The sequence below is a fragment of the Papaver somniferum genome, unplaced genomic scaffold, assembly GCF_003573695.1.
Source record: "Papaver somniferum cultivar HN1 unplaced genomic scaffold, ASM357369v1 unplaced-scaffold_132, whole genome shotgun sequence".
Classification (NCBI taxonomy): domain Eukaryota; kingdom Viridiplantae; phylum Streptophyta; class Magnoliopsida; order Ranunculales; family Papaveraceae; genus Papaver; species Papaver somniferum.
The window spans coordinates 11,284,335-11,305,762 of record NW_020622381.1 but is presented as its reverse complement, the minus strand read 5'-3'; positions in this window follow the sequence as shown (position 1 = coordinate 11,305,762).

The following is a 21,428-nucleotide window of genomic DNA, read 5'->3' as shown; positions in this document are numbered from 1 at the left end:
TGGATTTGAATTTGTTACGAGTTTTGACAGAGATTTGTAAAGCTTAAGAATGAAATTAAGGTTTAAAATCAAAAGGGGATCACGTATTATTCTTGGAGCTTTGGAGATAACTACAATTACGGTTTGCTTTCGTTTTATTTTTCATCTTCTTCAATTATTTTATGATTATGATGAACTCCATTATTATGAGTAACTAAACTCAATTATTGGTTATGGGATAAAAGTTGATTTCCAACATGTTATTTGATTCAATGAATTAGTTTTGTCTCAATACTTTATTGTTTATGTTTCATTATTAATATTGTCATATGATTTGAATGCTAGTTTTTTTGAGTCCGAAATCAATTAGATTAGTCTTCATCTCTATTGCTAGATTAAGGTTTTCAATACGAAATAGTTGTTTATCCCTGATTCTAAGTAGCATAATTCCATTATTACTTGTAGTGATACATCTTTATAATAGCATATAAATCATAACCTTTGTTAAAATGAATTAGTGCTTTTACACGTTTGTTTGCATTGATTAGTCTTATTTCATAGAACTTATTGCTCTTAGGGAGTTAAACTTAATTGTGCTTTTACACTTTAGGTTGCTTTCTACGTAGATTTCACAATAGCATCTTTTAATGTTGTTTGTGATAAAATCGGGAAATAAACGGGATACTCTTGAGATCAAGATATCCTAGGACTTTTAGTAAATGAGAGATTAAAATTCCAATTCTAGTCATTGATGAAAATACATGTTTGTGAATGATACGATCCCATGACCAATATCTTCTCCTTATTGATTATTCCAATTATTTACTTTGCTTTCAATTACTTTTATTGCTTAGATAAAAACAAAAATTCCCCCTCCCCCTGGTTACTAAGAAACTGAAATTTTATAACAACAAAAGCCTCTCTGTGGGAAAGAACTCTTTCTTATCATGTACTATATTTATATCTAGTTGAGTGAGAAAGTGAATTATTTTTGACGCATACGACAGCGATCAGCTCAGGGGTGATACGACCATGAGTATATATGGGTCTTCTTTTGGGATCTTTGATGCACGTGTACGGCTTCATGTTGAGAAATTCTTGCGGATCGTAAAGCTTTGACAGTGATGATGTTGATATCAGAAATAACCTAGTTGAGGGGCATGAAGGCATCTCGTGCTGGCAGTCCCCAGGTGTAATTATCCTGAGCTTATTTTCTCCTGAAAGACGTAGTTCCATTGCATTTGCTGGTAAGGTGGTTGACGAATCGACGAAAGTGGCAATCTTTTGGATCCATCATTTGTTAATCAATGGGCGGTAGTCGCACTTTATAAACCTGTATTGTATCCAATCTTCTGGAAGCCCATGCACCCCTTCCATAGGAAATTGGAAATAAACATCAAATCTGACTTTGTTAGCGATGTGGTTGTTGATGTGCAGCTTCGTCCAGGCCTTGGGTAAGCGGTGCTGAGTTATGAGTAAGTGATGTGACAGACGTGATGCGGTTGGTATGTGGCTTGCTGAGGCGTCGAAGCGGCTTCGGCTTATGGAGAGGACATTGAAGCGGCTTCTGGAGGAACGTTGAAGCGGCTTTTGGAGCGAACGTTGATGCGAAGCGTCTCATGGAGCGAACGTTGAAGCGGCTCCTTGAGGGTACGTTGAAGCGGCTCCTGGAGAAAACGTTGAAGCGGCTTCTAGAGCGAACTCCAGTAAGGGCGCCATTAACCCTTGAATTCGAAAAACGATTCGATACGATATGGGAGATGGGAAGACAGCACACAAATAGTGCTGGTCGGCAAGTCGTGTTTTCTCCTCATTGGAAAGAATACGCTCATTCTGTTTGATTTTCCCTTGAAATTCTCAGAGTCTTGACGGTTACAATGTTGAAGTCGGGGGTCGCGTCAATCAGCGCACTGTCAAACTCGATATCCTTCAAGTGAGCAGTGGTTAGGAGTCCCCAATTCCATCTATCAGTCGTGCTTTCCAGAAGAGGTTGAGGTTTGGGAACGGCTTCCCTGGTGATTCCAAAAAACGAGAGATGTGTTCACGAGCATTACCGGTACCGTCATAAATGAAAAATTGAGGAGAAGAGTATCCCCTCGGGAGAGGAACTCTTTGCACATCAGGAGGATAAGGACGTTGATGCTGGTGCATATCCGTCGGGTTCTCTTTTCCTCGATTTTGTATAAGTCGTTCCAGATCCTCACGTGTGATGAAATTGGATTGTTGATTCCTTTCCAATGAGTGTTCAGGAGCAACGTGAGCCTCTTCATCTATAAAGGTGCATCCTGCTGAATGCTTACCCAGGGGGTGTTAAAAGTATTCCTTGTCATCTCCATCTGGGGTTGACGTAACTCTTGCGGCAGCCGCTCCGTTAGTGTCTTGAGGAAAATAAGTATCTCTTTCTGGGTTGTAGCCATGTATGTCTGAGCCTTAGCGAGAATTTCTTGTCTTTCCATCGAATCAACAATGGTAATAGGGGGTTGGCTTCCTCTGGCTCATCCAGCCTCTCGTTCTGATGGATAAGTGGCAGTAGCTCTGGTAGCAATTGGAGGTGTTATGCTCCAAAAGACACTGGGAAGGGTGGCAGCGGCTCTGGATCTGGTGATAGGAGGCGTCACGCTGGAGGGAATGTTTCCTACGCCTCTGGTGTTAGTGTTATAGGATGTAACGCCATGGAACGTGTTGGCTGCGCTTGCGGACGGTAGATTAGTGTTGTCCATTCCCTTTTGCTCTCGTCCGATACGGCCACATACTCTGTTAGCATCGTCGTTGGCAGAGGCACAGACATCAGACAAGGATTCAACATTTTTTGTGTCATCTCTGAAATTGGTGGCGTTCTCCAAGCGAATGTTTGTTGGATATTTCCACATCCGGTTCGCATTACTCCTTAAGAGACAAAACGTCTTATTTTGCAGATTGACAATATCAGCTTGATTTGCGATAACATCTTCTAATATTTTTGCCATACCTTCCATAGTGATTGGATTTCGAGCTTTGGCGGCTTTGGAAGTGTTTGGGATGGTCGGGGTATATCATGAAGCGGAAAGTTGGGATTGGTGATTGAAGTGAATTATAGTTAATGATTGAATTTAGACCTAAGATATACCATCTTGAGTTTAGGAATATTGGAACGAAAATTGAGAAATTGGCTTCGCAACCGAAAGATTAATCGCCCATTGTGGTCGCCAGTTGTTTTGGGGTAAAAACTGATTCTGCTGGTATTGGTAAATTTGGGTGTGCCGCCGAGAAACGAATCTAAACCCTAAACAAATGAACTGCACGGGATTACTTATATTCGAGAGATCAATTTGTACAATTCTGGCCTAAACCAAGAAATGGCTGTTCCAAACTTGCTTCGGTCACAAAGTGAAGGAGAAGGGTTGATCTTAGGGAGGGAAGCGAAGAAGGTTTTGAGATCAAAAAATATTGAATTTTGAACGTGTGGCTGTTTTATGACTTGTATCAGAATATGGAACTGGCTTGCAGAATGTAAGCTATCAGTTCTTGGTGTTTTCTGGGATACTTATGTTAATAACACTTGTTTTTGGTCGAAATAGATCGAAAACCTATTTATACAAGTCATGATTGAGCATCCTTGTTCTCGTAGGAAGTGGAGACAGTTAAGTAATGGAGAAGTGGAGTTGTGTAAAAAGTGGTGACCATCACGTTTCCATCATGAGGTAGGACTGGTCAGCCTTACACCCACTACTCTCTTACTGCTTATTAACCTTCCGCTCTTTCCTGAAACTATCTCGTAGTGGGCGCGTTGCACGCCGCACGCTGTAAACCTCCAGACGAATATCCCAGTGAGCATCCCCCAGTTTGTGACATGTTTGATGTCTAGAGTATTTTCGTGGAAAATATGTAGCAGGTTGCTGAGTGGGTCTTGTGTGCAAGACCTAGTTGTCTGACCAATCACGTGCTAGCTAGGTGGCGGGTAGTCATGTGTGACGAGTCAAGTCATGAGACTTGCCTCAAAGAATAACATGTGGCGCTTATTAGGTTAAATAACTAAATTATTTGTGAAGCCGATACTCATAAAATATCATATGTATTCGATGCATGTAAAGCATCGCTTTTAAGAAAGCAGCTCAAAATAATCGATGCATGTAAAGCATCGTTGTATAAAGCCTGTCTTGGTTGGTCACGGAACCTAATGTCTCAAAAAGAGGATGACCGGCCATTTTCAGGAAGTTGTTGGGAGCCATTTATACACGCCAAGGATAGGTTGGTCGGTCCCTATAAGAGAGTGATGACTGGCGACTATGGTTACATCTCATTGGTCGCCTATGATTTAATCTAGGCCGGTCAATTCGGTTGGCGAAGTTGAACGGCCAAGATGATTTGCGACAGTTAATTGCTGCCTTAAAATTCATGTAAACGGCGCGACCAGCCCCTTTTGGACGATCGTTTGGGAGCCATATGTGGAGGCCATGGCTTGGCCAATCGTGGCTTATGGAAGCGGATTGGTCGTTGATCATGGTAACATATCGTTGGCTACGCAAAATAGGAGTTAGGCCATATAATTCATCTGGCAAAGTTGGGAGGCCAAGATGATTTGCGGCAGTTAATGGTTGTCGTTGATTTAATTTAGGTTTTAAAAACCGTGTGGCCATCTTATTTCAGGGCCAACGTTTTTGGTGGTTGCGCCGTGTTGGGAGTTGTTCGATAGGCAAGTACAATTGATGGGCCGCTGGAGAACGTGTTCACTCCTTGCACGTTGACTACGGTCGAATATAGGCCGGTCAATTCGGCTGGCAAAGTTGGGTGGTCGAGATAGTTTTGCGGCAGTAATGTAATGCCGCTTAATAGAAATTGGGGTTTTGTAACTCGCGCGGCCAACTATTTAGGTAAACGTTTAGTGGCTCCACTTGCAAGTTGGAAGGATGTCGATCGTCCTAGGCATTAGCAGGCCTGTGGCATACACGATGGCACTTGTTCGACCATGTTAAGAGGCGGCTAGGTTTGATAAATCGAGTGGTCAAATCGTACGACCGTGATCGTTTTTTGAGACTGACATGGGCAGTCTAGATTAAATTCCTCAAGGAATTAGGCGCATCGACCAACAAACTTCCAACTTCATTTAAAAGTGCGTGTGGCGGGTTTAAAGCGATCTAATTGGTCGATGGTAAAGGGGGACGACAAGCAGCAACATGGAGCGTGGTCGGCCGACCACAGGCGGCGCCTGTTGAGGCAAATTGGTCGTCCAAGTGGAGAGGCCACACCTCCTTGCTGCATGTTCCTACTTGTCGTGGCTCCTCTTTTACTTCTCGCTTTCTGATTTTTGGTATTTGCTCCTACTAGTTCATGGCGGATTAATTTCCTATCTTACCTAGGTTTGGTCTCGACCAATAGGGTTCGAGATATTGCGCAGGGCGCAAAAAACCTAATTTTTGAAAATTAATTAGGCCAAAATTTGAATCTTGTGAGCTATATCAAAAATTTGAACAAATTTGATAAGTTTTGTGCGTCGACACAAAATTCTTTATTTTCAGAGAGCAGTTATCGCGTCATCTGACTGAGTACTTTTATGCAGACCTTAATCTTGATACTTCGGCAAATTCATGCCACTCAGCTGCGAGTGAACACTAATTTTCATGTCATATCAATATTAAGAGTTCAGCCGGGGAACATAGCATAGGATAAATACTCGGCAGGCTCCGGAATTAGTGAGCAAGGCAGCTAGGAGCTTAAATACTCATTAGTGGACAATTCATCTAGGAGCTTGAGTTTCAATATAATATGAAGAGAGGCATAGACACTCGTCATATTCTGATATAATCTCTATTTTCCCCGCGGAATATAAATATATCAAGGTCTACTACTTCTGATGCCGGGTCAGGTAGACAGACTTTTACAGTTTTCGCCCTAAGCTAAAAACCACCATCAACATAGAGACATCTTGATTTTCATTAGAATAGCTCTAAAAGTTGTTTTGACGGAGAAATTACCATCTCTGGCTGGTATTCATCTTAACCTATGTTTGCCAATAAATGGTATCCCAATTTTTAAAATGGCTTCAGTGGTATTGTTATCAAATAAAGCTTTAAGAGTGCTCAAATTCCAAGATCTAGTTTCATTGTCTATAAGCTGGGAGACTAAACTTATATTAGTTGAGACAAAGTTTGATCTAGGAGGAGTATTAAGGGTAGGAATCCACTTATCCTTCCATATGGAAAAGTTGGTACCATTTCCAGTTTGCCAACAATAGAACTTTTTGATAATCTCTAGTCCCTCACATATTCCTCTCCATATCTAGCTACCCAGCATATTTAAGACATCAGTAAGAGGGTTAGAATACATAAAGTATTTGCATATAAGAATAGAAGCCCGGGGAGGATCAGGATCCTCAAGCACTGCTAATTTGGCCTGAAAAAGCTTTATTAAGAACTGCAGATTGCTTGATATTCAGACCCTCTAAGTATTTTGGTAAAGTAATGTTGTTCCACTTTTTAACGTAAGTACCTCTAACACCATCTTTCTTATTTCATCAAAAGTCCCTTTGCACAACATCCATCTTATTAGTGATTTGTTTAGGCATTTTAAACACAACCATATGATGACTAGCAAGAGTACCTAGCACAGATTGGTTTAAAGTGGTCTTACCTGGTTGGTTGATAAATTTTGATTGTCGATGAGCCAATTTACCTGCAAACTTATCGATAAGGGGTGGAAAAGATTCAACTTTACTTCTTTGAAGAAGTAAAGGTACTCCAGGATATTTATCTTGCAGAGCTAACCTTTTTATATTCAAAATATTTGAAATAGTATTCTTAACAGAATTGTCTACTTTACTACTAAATACAATGCCAGATTTTTCAAAATTAACTGATTGACCAGAGAATTTGCTAAATTGGTCTAAGAGATTTTCTAGCACTCCAGCTTCATTTTCTCTTGTTTAATAAAGACTAAGCAATCATCAGCAAAGAAAAGGTGGGAGATTGGTGGAATTTTTTGAGTGACAGTAATACCATGAATTTGGCCATTTACCTCAGCACTAGCAAGATATATAGACAATGATTCCATACAAATAATAAATAAGTAAGGTGATAGTGAATCACCTTGTCTTATCCCTCTTTGAGGTTTGTAAATTTCACTTGGTGAGCCATTCAATAAAATAGAAGTAGTAACAGTAGTGATGCATTATTCAATAAGAGCAAAAAAGTCATTAGCAAACCCTATACTTCTAAGAGATGCAATCAAGAAATTACATTCTACCCTGTCAAATGCTTTAGACATATCAAGTTTTACAGCCATCCAACCATCTTTGTTTTTAGTCTTTTTCAGCTCATGCGCAATTACAATATTATATGTAATCATTCTACTTGACAGAAAAGCAGTTTGTGTTGGAGCTATAATTTTGTTTAACAGAGGTTTGAGTCTAGAGGTCAAAAGTACTTTGTAAGTAACATTACACAAACTAATTGGTCTGAAATCCACAGGGCTGGTAGGACAAGACTTCTTAGGAATTAGGGTCGTGAAATTATGATTGATTTGTTTGAAAATGTTTAGAGTGAAAAAGGGATTGGACTATTCTTACGACGTCCTCTCCAACAGTAGGCCACATTTGTTGATAAAAGCCAGGGGTAGCCATTTGGACCAGGAGTGGTCCAAGGATGCATGCTAAACATTATGTTTTTATCTCCTCATAAGAAGGTATCATATCAAGCGAATTATTTTCATCATCAGAGATACAAGGAGCAACTGAAGCAAAGTAATCAGTGGGGTTGAAGTAGTTCTACTCATGTTAAAGAAGTGATTCTTAAGAGTAGCAGCAATCTCATTCCTATCAGTCAACCAAAGTCCCATAGAATTTTGAAGAGTATCGATGTTTGTATTATTTTTCCTAAAATTAACCTTATTTTGAGATAGGCAGTGTTCCTATCACATTTCTAAGGTCTTTATCCTTGTTTCTTTGTCTCCAAAAATCAGATTAAGCACCAAGACAGTAATAGAGTTTATTTTCTAGTTCCTTAATTTCATTAAAGTTGTTTACTACGCTGTTATTGGTTGACAAATCTTCTATTTGGGCCTTAGTTTTAGCAATTTGTGTACCAATATTACCAAAACTATGATGATTCCAGTATCTCAAGCCTATTTTAGTGTTGTACTGCCTTCTAGTGACTATAAAAGAATTTGAACCAGGCCCAGAGATGGCCCAATTACTAATTATGACATCTTTACAGGAAGGATCGGAAAACCAGGTTCTCTTTAACCTAAATGGCTTATAAGTATTATTATAGACTCTATATGTTGCTAATAATGTGGGGCAATGATCACTGGCTAGAGGAATGAGGTGATGTGAAATAGAGTTTGGATAGTTGTTAATCCAATCTATGTTGGCTAAAACTCTATCAATCCTTTCTATAATTAATTCATGTCATGATCTTCTATTAGTCCATGTGAAGGGATTTCCTAGAAAATCCATGCTATGAAGGACACTCCGATTTAGAAATCTATTTGCCTCATCTGGATCATGTTGACTGACCATGTTCCCACCTTCCTTCTCATCTTGAGTAAGGATGCAGTTCAGATCACCCATGACTATCCAAGGAAGTGGGAATTGATAAGCAATGATATTCATATAGTCCCGCTAATTTTTCCCGCAATTATCATCTAGGGCACCATAAATGAAAGACACAAGTGAAAAATTAGTTCTCGCATCAATCCTTATTTTGCAATGGATCACATTCAGTTTAGTTTTAATGATTTGCATATCAATGCCATCTTTCCATAATAAACAGAGACCACCAGATATACCAGTAGGATCAACAAGAAAAACATTTGGGAAATTTAAATTTGATATGTAGTTTTTCATTTTTCTGGTTGTATTTTTTTGTTTCAATTAGGAAGATAAAGTCTGGATCATTAGATCTAGTTCGGTCTCTAAGATGATTCCTAGTATTTTTCTTCCCAAAACCGCACACATTCCATGACAGAAATTTCATGATGCAAGGATTACACATAAAATTAGGACCGGAAGAAAAAATGAAACTGCAATGATGTAAAACAGATTTATAGTAAAATAATTTGCTACGATAAAGTCTAAGGATTACCTCATTTTACCCAATAGTGTTGTTAGCTTGGTTGTCTTGTTGTATGGATCTAGTTGTTGTTGGTCCCTTTCAAGTATTATCATTGTTCTTTGAGCTTGCATCATCATTTTCCTGGTTAAGTATTCCTTGCTCAGTGTACAAATGCCCCTGTCGTTTTCCTAGCCTAGCAAAGCCATCTTCCGTCTCAGAGATTGCTTGAATCTTAACTGACATCCCATCTTGAGGAGGCACGAACGTAGTAGCCTTGACAGTTCTCCTTGTAGCTTGTTTAAGAATAGTAACATTGTTGGGACGATTTATTACAACCTTATTTAGTCTCCCTACCCCTCCAAACTGTAATGGTTTTTTTTGTAGAGCTTATACATATTTCGTAGCATCTTCACAAGCTCCTTTGTGGTGGTTTATGATAAAGCAATCTGCACAAAGCTTGTTAGGTTGTTTCTCATAGAAAAAACTGACCCATTTGGTCGTGCCAGCAACAATGGTTGGTAATACTCATCTTCTAAGTGGATTTGATATATCTATATGCATACAGACTTTTACAGGGATACCACAATATGAAATGGCATTAGGAGGTTAAATTGCTAGGACTTTACCCATGAGCTTCCCCATTTCTTCAACTACCTTCACATTCATGTGTTCCGGTTGCAGGTTTTTTAGTTGAATTTAGAAGGATTGTTTGCTCCAGTCTAAGTTTTGATGATCAAACAATATGACCAACTGCCCATTAATGTTCCAGAGGGTTTATCCACAACATCTTCATCGTTGAGTTTGAAAATCATGACATTAGTGTCAACCTCAATGATCTTCACATCTTCAAGAGGTATAAAATTCCAGGTAAAAATTTAATGTTCTTTTCCACAACTTCATAAGACATCCTACCTTCAGTTATAACATTTCCAAATAAGCAGTAATCCTATTGTCCTTCATCAGTTTCATCCTCAACATATTCATTTTGGTTGAAGACAATAATTTCTTCATGAGTTTGCAGTTCCATAGTGGCTTTCCTAAACTTGGAAGCAAGATTTGTGACTTCAGTGTTGTTAACCAAAGTATTATCATCTTTCTCTTGGGTTGCAGCCATTTTTTTTTGGTGACTTATTGAGTGTTAGAGAACTGATCGGTCTAACTTGCAAGGGTTGCTATCTCAAGCAAGTTTGTCAAGTTTAGTGATCAAAACTATAAGTCTTGATTTTTAGTCTACTTATAGCGATGTCTCGGACTAGGATAGATTGTGTAGTTAAGCTTTAGACTTTACGGCGTTCATCAATTAAAGATGAAGAACTACTAAGGAGAGCTTGTGGAACTTCATCAACAAAAGGTACGTGGAGACTGAAACTCATTTATCACTCAGAAAGTCTATTTCTACTTTATCTCCTTCTTGAGACAAAAGTCGTATTACTATATAGTATTCTTTATACACATTTGATATTTCGAACTGAGTTTAAATCACTTGCATATTTCTCGAAGTATGTGTTGGTAAGCTTTCGCTTTAACCAAGTTCATCTTATATTCTTGACGAGAGTCAAAAGATGATCATGTGAAAATTGCCTGGTAACTTCTTATATGATTTGTGTGAGACAGTCATTTGATGTAGACTCGGAATGTTTCATATTGATCATTCGATCACTTAAAAATTGCTTTGAAGCTAATAGTTTGTGTGAGACAGCTATTGTCATCTTCTAAGAATGTTTCAATGATTGAAATGGAGTTTAGAACACTTACCTTAATTGGATTATAGACATAGTATACGTACTTGCATATATGTTGATCCAAGATCGGTGTAGTATGCATACCCGTATGCCTACTGGCAAGGTCAGGTGAAGTCTGGGAGCCTTGGTATGCGTACCCGACTGGCGAACTCAATTGAAGTCCGGGAACTTTTGTATGCGTCCCGTACGCGTATTGATTTCAACAGAAGTTTGGATGTGTGGTAGTATGCGTACCCGTTTGCGTACTGTCGAACACAGTCCAAGTCCGGCTACATAAGTATGCGTACCCGTTTGTATACTTCAGTGAGTTATGTTCTAAAATCGGTTGTGTCATGAACCAATACATTAATGAAATAAAGACTGCAATCTTTTTCAAACCGTGGCTATAATGTTCATGAATCTATTCAAGTGAATCAAACCGATTTTGCTTCAATTGTGTCTTGTATACTTCTATGAGAATATAAACAATTGAACAACTCTAGACCTAGTTTTATTTGAGTCATTTGAACTAGTTATGGTTAAGATGAATAAGGTTGATATGAAAGTGTTCATATGGCTAACTTCGGTTAACTGTTGTTGAACCAACAAGGTGTACACGTTTAGGTACGGTTACTCATATCTAAATGAAGGTACATTTCATTTGTGTGTAACAAGATAAGTTCTATCTAACGGTTGAAAGATATTAGCTTGAGCCTAATCAGGTTCTCATATAACGGTGAATATTGGATGCTTTGTTACCAAGGTAACATTGATTGCAAACCCTGATTTGAAAACTATATAAGGGAGAACTCTAGCAACTGGGAAAGCTAATCCCCATTGATAGGTGTCTAAAACACTTTGATATTTATCTATTATTTATGCTTTCCTTCCTAAGTTTTCTTGTAAATTATGTATCTTATGTTTGCTTTTGAGTGTTTAAGTACTTTGGAGTCATTTGGAACAAAAGATGAAGAAACGTCGCTTAAAAGGGCAAGGCGGATTATTTTTCATTATTTGCTTTTATTTCTTCATCTCTGTCTGAAAAGCATGTCAATTTTAGTGATGCAAATTATTGTCTGAAAAGCATGACAACTTTAGTGACGCAGAGACATTAAAGAGAAGAAGTGAATGTAAAAAGTAAAAGACGGATGTTATCGGTGAAAGAATTCAAAGCGCCATGCCAACAAATTGGAGACCAAAAACGTTAGCGGCAAAACTGGAGCTAAAAGAGAATTTTAACTCTCTTGTATATGTCAGAGAACTATGAACGTTGACTAGTTTCACTAACTGGCTCAAGCCAATTCAGTGGCTAACCTGGACACGTTCCAGACTCATAGCAATCAGTTTTCGGTGACATTACAGGGAGTCCGGGCTCAACAAAAGCTGGACGAGAGACTATGGATTTTAGCACGTGACTAGTGCTGGTATATGTGTGCAAAATCAGAGCAAAATTAGGTCTCAATAGAAACCAAGTTACAACAGATGAAGACTCATTTCGTGCTTCAATTGACGGGCAACTCTTGACTGAGTTTTCCGTCGACCTAGCCATAATCTGGTGGTTGTTCATCATGGGTCGAAATCCCTATTTGAAGCCGAGAAGAAGAAGGAAGAATGGAGTGATTTGCTGGCATTCTGAACCAGAAAGACGAGAAGAAATTGAGTCGTTGAAGACATGGGTTCTGTTGAGTATTTGGGGTGAATCAGTGGCTCGATTTTGTGAGGAGATTATAGCTCAAGTTGCTGGCAGTATTGGGTTCGAAATGATGAACATCTGGTGGAGTTTCAAGATTAGTTTGAACCAGGGAAGTTAATGGTGCTGCTGTTGAGATTGAAGGACTAAATTGTGAATGTTGATGGCTGTCTGTTGCTCTTCGAAATGATGGTTGTCTGGTTTGCTTTGGGTTTGAATTTGCAGGTACGATTGCAGCAGGGAAGGAGGTACAGATGCTATTGAAATCAGCAGTGACTAACTGCAACACACACAGAGGGTGTTCGAGTAATTGCCTGATAAAGGTTTTCTTCACCATTTCAAGCTCTAGTTGGGTCTGTTTGCTGGGATTGTTGCTGCAATGTTTGAATGGGTATTTGCCAAGGGGCTAGTGGATTATTCTACAAGTTATGAACAGGATGGAGCTGGTAGAGTTTGTGTTGGTCTGGGGTTATGTCGTTGTTCGAATTCATGGTGATTTAAGGTACCAAGGGCAGTGAACAAATGCAGTACAGGTGTTCACGGCAGTTCTGGTAGAGATGAGATGGATTCAGGGACAGGTGATGGAGCTGGTGATTCAAAGAAGAAAGAATGAAGAAATGAGCTCATTGAGCTTATATGAGTCACAGGAACAAGAAGCAGCTGGGAAGGTTTGTAGAGAGAATGGAGAATCTACAGCTGCAGGAATTAAAAGTGTAGCGGTTGCAGGTGGAATTGCAGTGTTGGGGTTACAATGGTAGCTGAAATGGTTGGTGTATGAATGATATTGGATTAGATGAATGTGTTAGGAAGAATGAACTATTGTCAGTGAATGAATGCGCAGGGAAGAGAAGTAGGCTGTTGTGTTACTAAAGGCTGAATCCTGGTGGCAATGGAAATGGGTGTGCAGCTGACTGAGCTGTGTTGCAGGGATGTAAGAAGACATGGAGTTTGAGCTGAGAATGGTGATGCTGTATTGCAGACAACAGAGACAAGGGGACTATGGCTTTGTAGTTGCCGCTGCAGGGAATGATGATGAGCTAGAGAAGATATTGAAACTGGTGTTGTCAAGTAGATATGGGATTGCAGTTGAGTTGTTGTGACAGCTTGGTGGTAAATGACTGGAGTTGCTTGTCAGTTCCAGGTGACTGACAGGCTTAGTAGACTTTGAATGACATGGGCCTGTATTGGGCTGGAACGTGAGTTTAGCTAGAGGTGTTCAGGCCATGGTCGAGATTTGGAAGTCTAATATTGTGGGAAAACCTATTCACACAACAGAAAGCTATATAAGCCTATTCACACCATAACAAGAGATCTTATCTCTTCTTCTACTTTTGTTTTCTAGGGTTTAGAACATGATGGTTTCTTCTATGCTTTTTGTTATGAACTCCATAAACACAAGTACTTGATTTATTTTTATTGGTTAAATATGTAGTCGGATTTTGCAAGCATGTTATTTGATTTATGAATTAGTTTTCTCTCAAAATCATCGTTCACTTTCTACGGTTTATAATAATTGTATGATTGACTTATTGCAATATGATTGACTTATTGCAATATGATTATGGTTTGTAGTGATACACTCTTGTAATCATATGTAGAGTTTGACTTTTGTCCGAATTGTCATGTGCAATGTATGACAATTGCATTATTTCTGAAATTTAATGCTCCTAGGAATTGAACTTAATTAGCGCAAGGCGTTAGGTTATTCTTTAGGTAGAATTCACATACACAGCTCTAATGTGTGTGTTGATGACTTAGGAAATTTACGGAGTATTCTTGCAATAAGGTATTCTAGGGCTTTTGATGATAGCGAGATTAAATACGAATTCGATTCATATATTCAAAAACTTGTTTACAATTGAAGATGAAACTTTTACCCAATATTTCACATCCTTGATTTGCGTGTTTACTTTTTATTGTTTTGCTTTAATCTTATTTTAGTTTATAAAAATCTGAAAACCCCCTTGTTACTTATAAGATACCGAAACAAATTGACAATCCAAGACCTCTCTGTCGGAACGATCCTTTCTTGCCCTTGCAATATTTTATATTTTGAGTAGTGAGAAAGTAATTTATTTTTGACGCATACGATAGCGATCACCCATACCTCCTGTGTGATACTAGTTGCGATTAGAGTAGATTCTCTTTTATCCTTAGATTTTTTAAGTGGGCCGAACTGGTTTTGCATGCACACTCCATAATTGTTGGCGAGCTTAGCCTGATGGTAAAAATTGCTGACTCGGGCACCTACAGCCAACGTTAACGGGCCACGTGCTAATTACTTCGTTTCATGTTGGAACATACTATTTCCGTTTCAAAAAAATAGACTAATTTGTGTGCAAATTTATACATAAACCAGCATATTATTTAGAAACGGAAAGAGTATGAATTATCTATGCTCAACACGTTTTCAAGTGCGGTGAAAAGAATAACGTGACATATTTCAATCTTGGAAACAAGTTATCACGTGCCTAGCTACATAAAGGAGGTGATTATATGAAGTTCAACGAGGGAAGTTTCCACCAACAGAAGTTCCGTAGAAGACCACCATGAGTCAAGAATGGATAAAATTGGATTTTAAATGGAAAATTTGATTAAATGCGAATTAATAAATTATATACGGAAGGAAATATTACTTCCCTTATTTGCGGCATTTGCATATTTTCCACTTACAGGAAAGTGGAGGTGGTCTGCGCATATAAATGGGCGAAAGAGACAGACATGGAGGGGTAACCGACACCAGAATAATTTTAGATTGTTTCTTTTGTTTTCATTTTTGTAATGGAAGGCTAGATCTCCATTGTGGCTAAGGAGGAAGCCAATAAATCGTCTAAGAAATTTTAGTAACCTTTAAATAAATATTCTTTTGAAGTTTAAATATTTTAACTAATCTCTCTTTATATTTAGCTTCATTTTAATTGTTTTGGATAGTCTTCGGCTATCGATCTTTTATAAACGAAGGAGGTTATATTGTTTTGGTACAACATAAAGTTGTAATATTTGTTTTAATCGGTATATATTCTGAGACATGAGATTGGGTTCGATATTATCTTGAGTTATATCAAGAATATTTTCAAGAAGAATGATTATTTTACACAATTGATTTGGTGGAATCCGAAACCCGAGGTTCTTCTCTCATTGATCATCTTAACAACTTTTCTTTAGTATTTTTCTTAATTAAGTCTTAAAACCAAATCTTTAGAAAATAGTCCGAGCAACGAATCCTATATTTACCACTTGTAAAATCTACATCAGTTTTTGGCGCCGCTGCCGGAGACTTGCCTTTAGGTTAGGTTTTAGATTTTGTTTTGTAAATATTTTGCTAGTGTATTTTTTATTAGATTTTACTCTTTGGGTATATTTTATTTTTGGTGTGCAAGATATTTTGGATCTAAATTGGAAATAAAATTGCGCACCAAACAGGTAAGTATCCAAGATATTATTTTATTTTTATTTTTGTTTCCTTGTGTAAATATTTATTTTAGGAATTATTCTGATTATTTAGGTAGTTTATTTGTGTGCACGTAATTAGATTAGATTTCCTTTTATTTATTTTTTCTCTGTAATTATTTTATTGTATATATTTTATTTTCTTTATTTATATTAAAAAAAACACGTTGCACACACTCAATTGCATCGTCAAACAACCGATTTTAGGAAAACCCGTAGAAAAGTATGCTGAACCCGTGCCTTGGGCCTTATGGGAGTTACCAGCCGAAATTTCATAAACCTTAGCCCAGTACCGTTGACCAGTCTTTGACTCTAGGTATATTCAGCTTAAGGTAACCTGAGCCTACCAACTTTACTTGACCCTGCATTTGCATGTGCATAGAAAATGTCGAGCTGGTATTATAAAGACCGGTACAATGAGTATCCGATGGAGTTTCAAGATGGACACTATCACTTTGGCCATAGTGTGCATAGTGGTTGGGAGCACCAAACTTTTCAAGGTTATGGTTCATACCATGGTGAACCCAATTACTATTCGCACATACACCGGTCATACAAGCAAGAAAATAAGGAATATTATAATACTATTTCCTCCTCTTTAGAAGAGTTAATTAAACAGTTGAAAAATAGTCCTTATTATGATTCTTCCGTTCCTATTCTTCCTCTGGAAGAGTCTCTTAAACAAATAGCTAATCCTTCTGGTCCTATTCTTCCTCTAGAAGAGTCTCTTAAGCTGTTAGCTGAGAATAAAAATAGGTTTGTTTTAGAGACGGACGAAAGAATTGCTTTGAATAATATTAATTTCCAATTTAGCCTTAAAAATGAGAATAATTAGTCACATGATCGAGATGACAAGGTTACAATTGGTAACACCACTTATTTAGATGAGGTTCAGCCATCTTCATATTATTATGATGATAAGGATAGTGCTAAAGAAGAATATGAAACATGTGGTCATAAAGATGAGGAATTTTGTTACACCAATTGAGCCTTATGATGATAATGTTGTTTATAGTTCAAAAAAAAAATCATAATAATATTAATTATTATTCACATATTCAAAAGGATGAGGATTTGACCAGGGATACCATTGTTTTAGATGGTGTAGTATATCATTGTGATTATGAAGCCGAGGATGGCTAAGAGGAAAGAGTCTATCATGAGACTAATGTTTTGGAGTCTATCGATTCAGAAACAATAGTCCCAGCCGAGGATTATATAAATATTGAACTACAAGATTACAACCTAGAAGAAATAAAAGACCATTTTCCTAAATCTGATAATTTAGAAATTAAGGAAATTGTGACTAGTTTATCCAAGGATATTGACAAATCTAAGTTTGGGGGTGAATATCATTCTCCCCGTGGTTTACCTTTTTAAAAAGCGGGGGTCTAACAACACCACCCAATATTTCGCTTAACAATATGTATGGACTAACTTCGAAATACTTTGCTAGAGAATCAACTAGACAGTCAGACTGAATCTAGATAAAAGTATCTCAAGGAGTTAATATCTCTCTCTTGATTTGATTTTTAATCAAGCTAAAAACAATATCGAGTCTTTATCAAATACAAGAAATACTTGGACGGTACCAAAGACCAATGTCCAAGGATCAATCAATATCAATCAACAACCAAAGGTTGGATTTCTAATTGATGATCACGAACGCACAACCTGTATTATTTCAACTATACAAAATATAATGCGGAAAAGAAATAACACAGACACCAGAAATTTTGTTAACGAGGAAACCGCAAATGCAGAAAAACTTCGGGACCTAGTCCAGATTGAATACACACTGTATTATGCCGCTACAGACACTAGCCTACTGCAAACTAACTTCGGACTGGACTATAGTTGAACCCCAATCAGTCTCCCACCGATCCAAGGTATAGTTGTACTCCTACGCCTCTGATCCCAGCAGGATACTGCGCACTTGATTCCCTTAGTTGATCTCACCCACAACCAAGAGTTGCTGCAACCCAAAATCACAAACTTGATAATAAACAGATCTGTCTCACACAGAAAAGTCTATCAAAGGATAAATCTGTCTTCCACAGATAAACCCTAGGTTTTGTTCCGTCTTTTGATATAAAATCAAGGTGAACAAGAACCAATTGATAATCCGGTATTATATTCCCGAAGAACAGCCTAGATTAATCAATCACCTCTCTACAATCCTTCCTGACTACACAAGCGGATTGTCGAGGAATCACAAACAGTGAGACGAAGATGTTTGTGACTTCTTTATCTTGCCTATCGGAGAACTCTCACGATCTCAAGCCAATCAATCGATTGTACTCGTACGATAGAAGATGCAAGATCAGATCACACAACTACGATAAAAGTAGTATCGGTCTGGCTTCACAATCCCAATGAAGTTTTTAAGTCGTTAACCTGATTTTAGAAAAGAAAATCAAAGGTTAATAGAGATCGAATCTAGCGGGAGCACTAGTAGCACACAAACGTGTGGGGATTAGTTTTGCACAATGCTAGATGTCTCCTTTATATAGCCTTCAAATCAGGGTTTTGCGTTAGTTACAAAGCAATCCTTATTCACCGTTAGATGAAAATCTGATTTAGATTCAAGCTAATATTTCTCAACCGTTAGATCGAAAACTTAGCTTGTCACACACACTTGGGTAGACGTTTACTGGGTTCGTGAAAATCATGCCCAAACATGTACGTGTATGTTGGCTCAACATAATAACCCAAAAGGTCAACCATATGAGCATTTCATATTAACCTTGTTCTTCTTCACCATAACTAGTTCAATTGACTCAAATGAACTAGTTAAAGAGTTGTTCAATTGCTATGAGATCTTATGTAACTACACAAGACACAATTGAAACAAAGATGATTCGATTCGATTGAATCAACTCATGAACATTATAGCCACGGTTTGCATAAAGCATTCCTTAGTAATTTAATGTTTCATGTTCTGAGCACATCTTTAGATCATAACCTCTTAAGTTCACAAACAAGTTCGCGGACTTAAGTTAATCGGTTGAGTTTTCCAAACTCAACAGAAATTCTCGAAAAGAGAACTTCCGCCAGTTCGCTGACTTAGCACACAAACGAGTTTTGGAAAATCCAGCAGAAATTCTCGGTCGAGAACTTCCGAGAGTTGGCGGACTGAGTCTGCGGACTGGGTTCGCGGACTTGGCAAGCCAATTCCACAATCCTCCCGATTTCTCTTGATCAACAAAGTTCGAAAACTTCGGTTCAAGGAATACATGGTTATGTAATCTAAACTCTCATTTCAATCATTGAGACATTCTCAGAGGACGCTATGTAGCCGTTATTCACAGACCGATTCACGTCAGAGAAATTCTCAAAGTGATTGAAACTTTTCATGACTTTCGTCACTAGGTGAAGATAAACTTGATCAAAGCGAAAAGCTTTACCAACACACGATTTCGAGATAAAAGATAAGCAATGAATGCTGAGCTCGAAATCTCAAATGTGTATGATCTAGTCTATATAGCATACGACTTTTGTCTCATAAGAAGTAGGAGATAGAAGAGATAGACTTTTGAGTGATAGATAAGTTCAAGTCTCCACATACCTCTTTGTTGATGAAGTTCCACGGTTCCTTGTATAGATCTTCGTCGTTGTATGATGAATCGTCATGAAGTCCTTGAGCACAACTACACTTTTCTATCATAGTCCGAGACTTAGCTATGTAGGCTAGAAATCAAAACTTATAGTTTTGATCACTATCATTGACAAACATGCTTGAGATAGCAACGCATGCGAGGTTGACCGATCCATGCTCTAACAATCTCCCCCTTTGTCAATTTTAGTGACAAACCTATTAATACATATGGAATACAAAAAAGATAAACTTTAGTGGCTCATGTTCCATAGTCTAATCTTCAAGGTTCCTTGAAATCTTAGTCCTTCCAAGTACTCCAATGATCCCAAAGGTTGTAAGTTTAGCACCATCGTTGTTGAAGATCTGTAGCTATAAAAATGAGAGAAATCGAGATTCTCGATCATTATTATACAGTGTCATAGTATTATTATATAACATCAAAGTCCAATTGTATCACGACTTTAAAAATAATACTACGGTGATATGTATCACTCCCCCTTAGTCAATACTCCATCTCGATCATGGAAACCACTCCCCCTTACAAAATGATCTGAAAACCATATGTATTTGTAGTGTGAACTACAATATTTCTCCCCCTTTTTGTCAATAAAATTGGCAAAGGTACAAGAATGGGATCATAATGAAATTTCCACAAGAGACATTTCATGACCAAAAGAAAAATACATACCAACTTAATTTAGATGCAATCTAATAGCCGAAGCTAACATCATTCATCAAGGAGTTTTAAGATACAAGATACCCCTATAAAATTCCACAGCTGCACTCCCCGCAAGATATTACCATTAAGCACAAGTTCAAAAGAACTCTCCCCCATTAGATGTCATTCCCGAGAGACCAACAAGAGTGACCTTAATTTTGAAAGAAAATAAGTATTTTTTATTGGACACCAAAAACCATAGGAATGATTTTCTATATCCAAAGCTCAACTAAATTAACCACAAGTAAACCCACGATTAATTCAATTGGAATACGCAACTAAATCAAACCAAAAAAGTGATCAATTTAATTGAAAGTGCTCAACATAAGTAAACTCACGGAGCTACGACTAAGTCAATCATATGGAGATGACTAACTTAACCGTTCAAATACTCAACATAAGGAAAACCTTACGGAATATACGACTACATTAACCAAAGAACATGATAGTGTAGTCAATCATATGGAGATGACTAACTTAACCGTCCTTGTGTTGATTATATGAAAACTCAACTAGATTAATTACAAGAGAACCTATAATTAATCTAATTGGAATACAAACAACCAAACTAATCACTGAAGTAATCAATTTAATTATTTTGGGCTCAACATAAGAGAACTTATGGAACCACGACTAAGTTCATCATAGAATATGACAACCTTAACCTTACATGTACTCAACAATAAGAAAGAAGACTTATGGAGTACTAACTAAATAACCAAACTAGTTGATTAATTTAGTTCCTAATGCTCGACATATAGCATCTTATGGAACAACCAACAAATCCAAGGTAAATCGACTTAGTTGTAAGGTGCTCAACATAAGACACACAATGGAGCCTTCACGGTAAAACATAATAAAATGGATCAATGAAGATCAATACTGTGGATAACATACAAGGATCTATTCTATTTTCCATCATAATGACATAATAGACTTTATCCTTGTTGAACAAAAGATTTTATCCTATTTTCCATCAAATACATGATTGCATAGGCATAACTTTTTGTATATGTCAAAAGTTCATTCGTCCTTTCATCAATACGAGTACCAACTTATGAACGACTTTACTTTTGACAATATGGGAAACATATATAGCAAATATTTTCATAACAAAATCAAAAATATTAAAGGCTAATCATAAAAGTTATTACAACCCATGGAGAGTTTAAACCAAGGTTTTAGAAAAATAAATATTAGCATTCATACATTATAGAGATTACTCACTTTCATAATAGTGATCTCT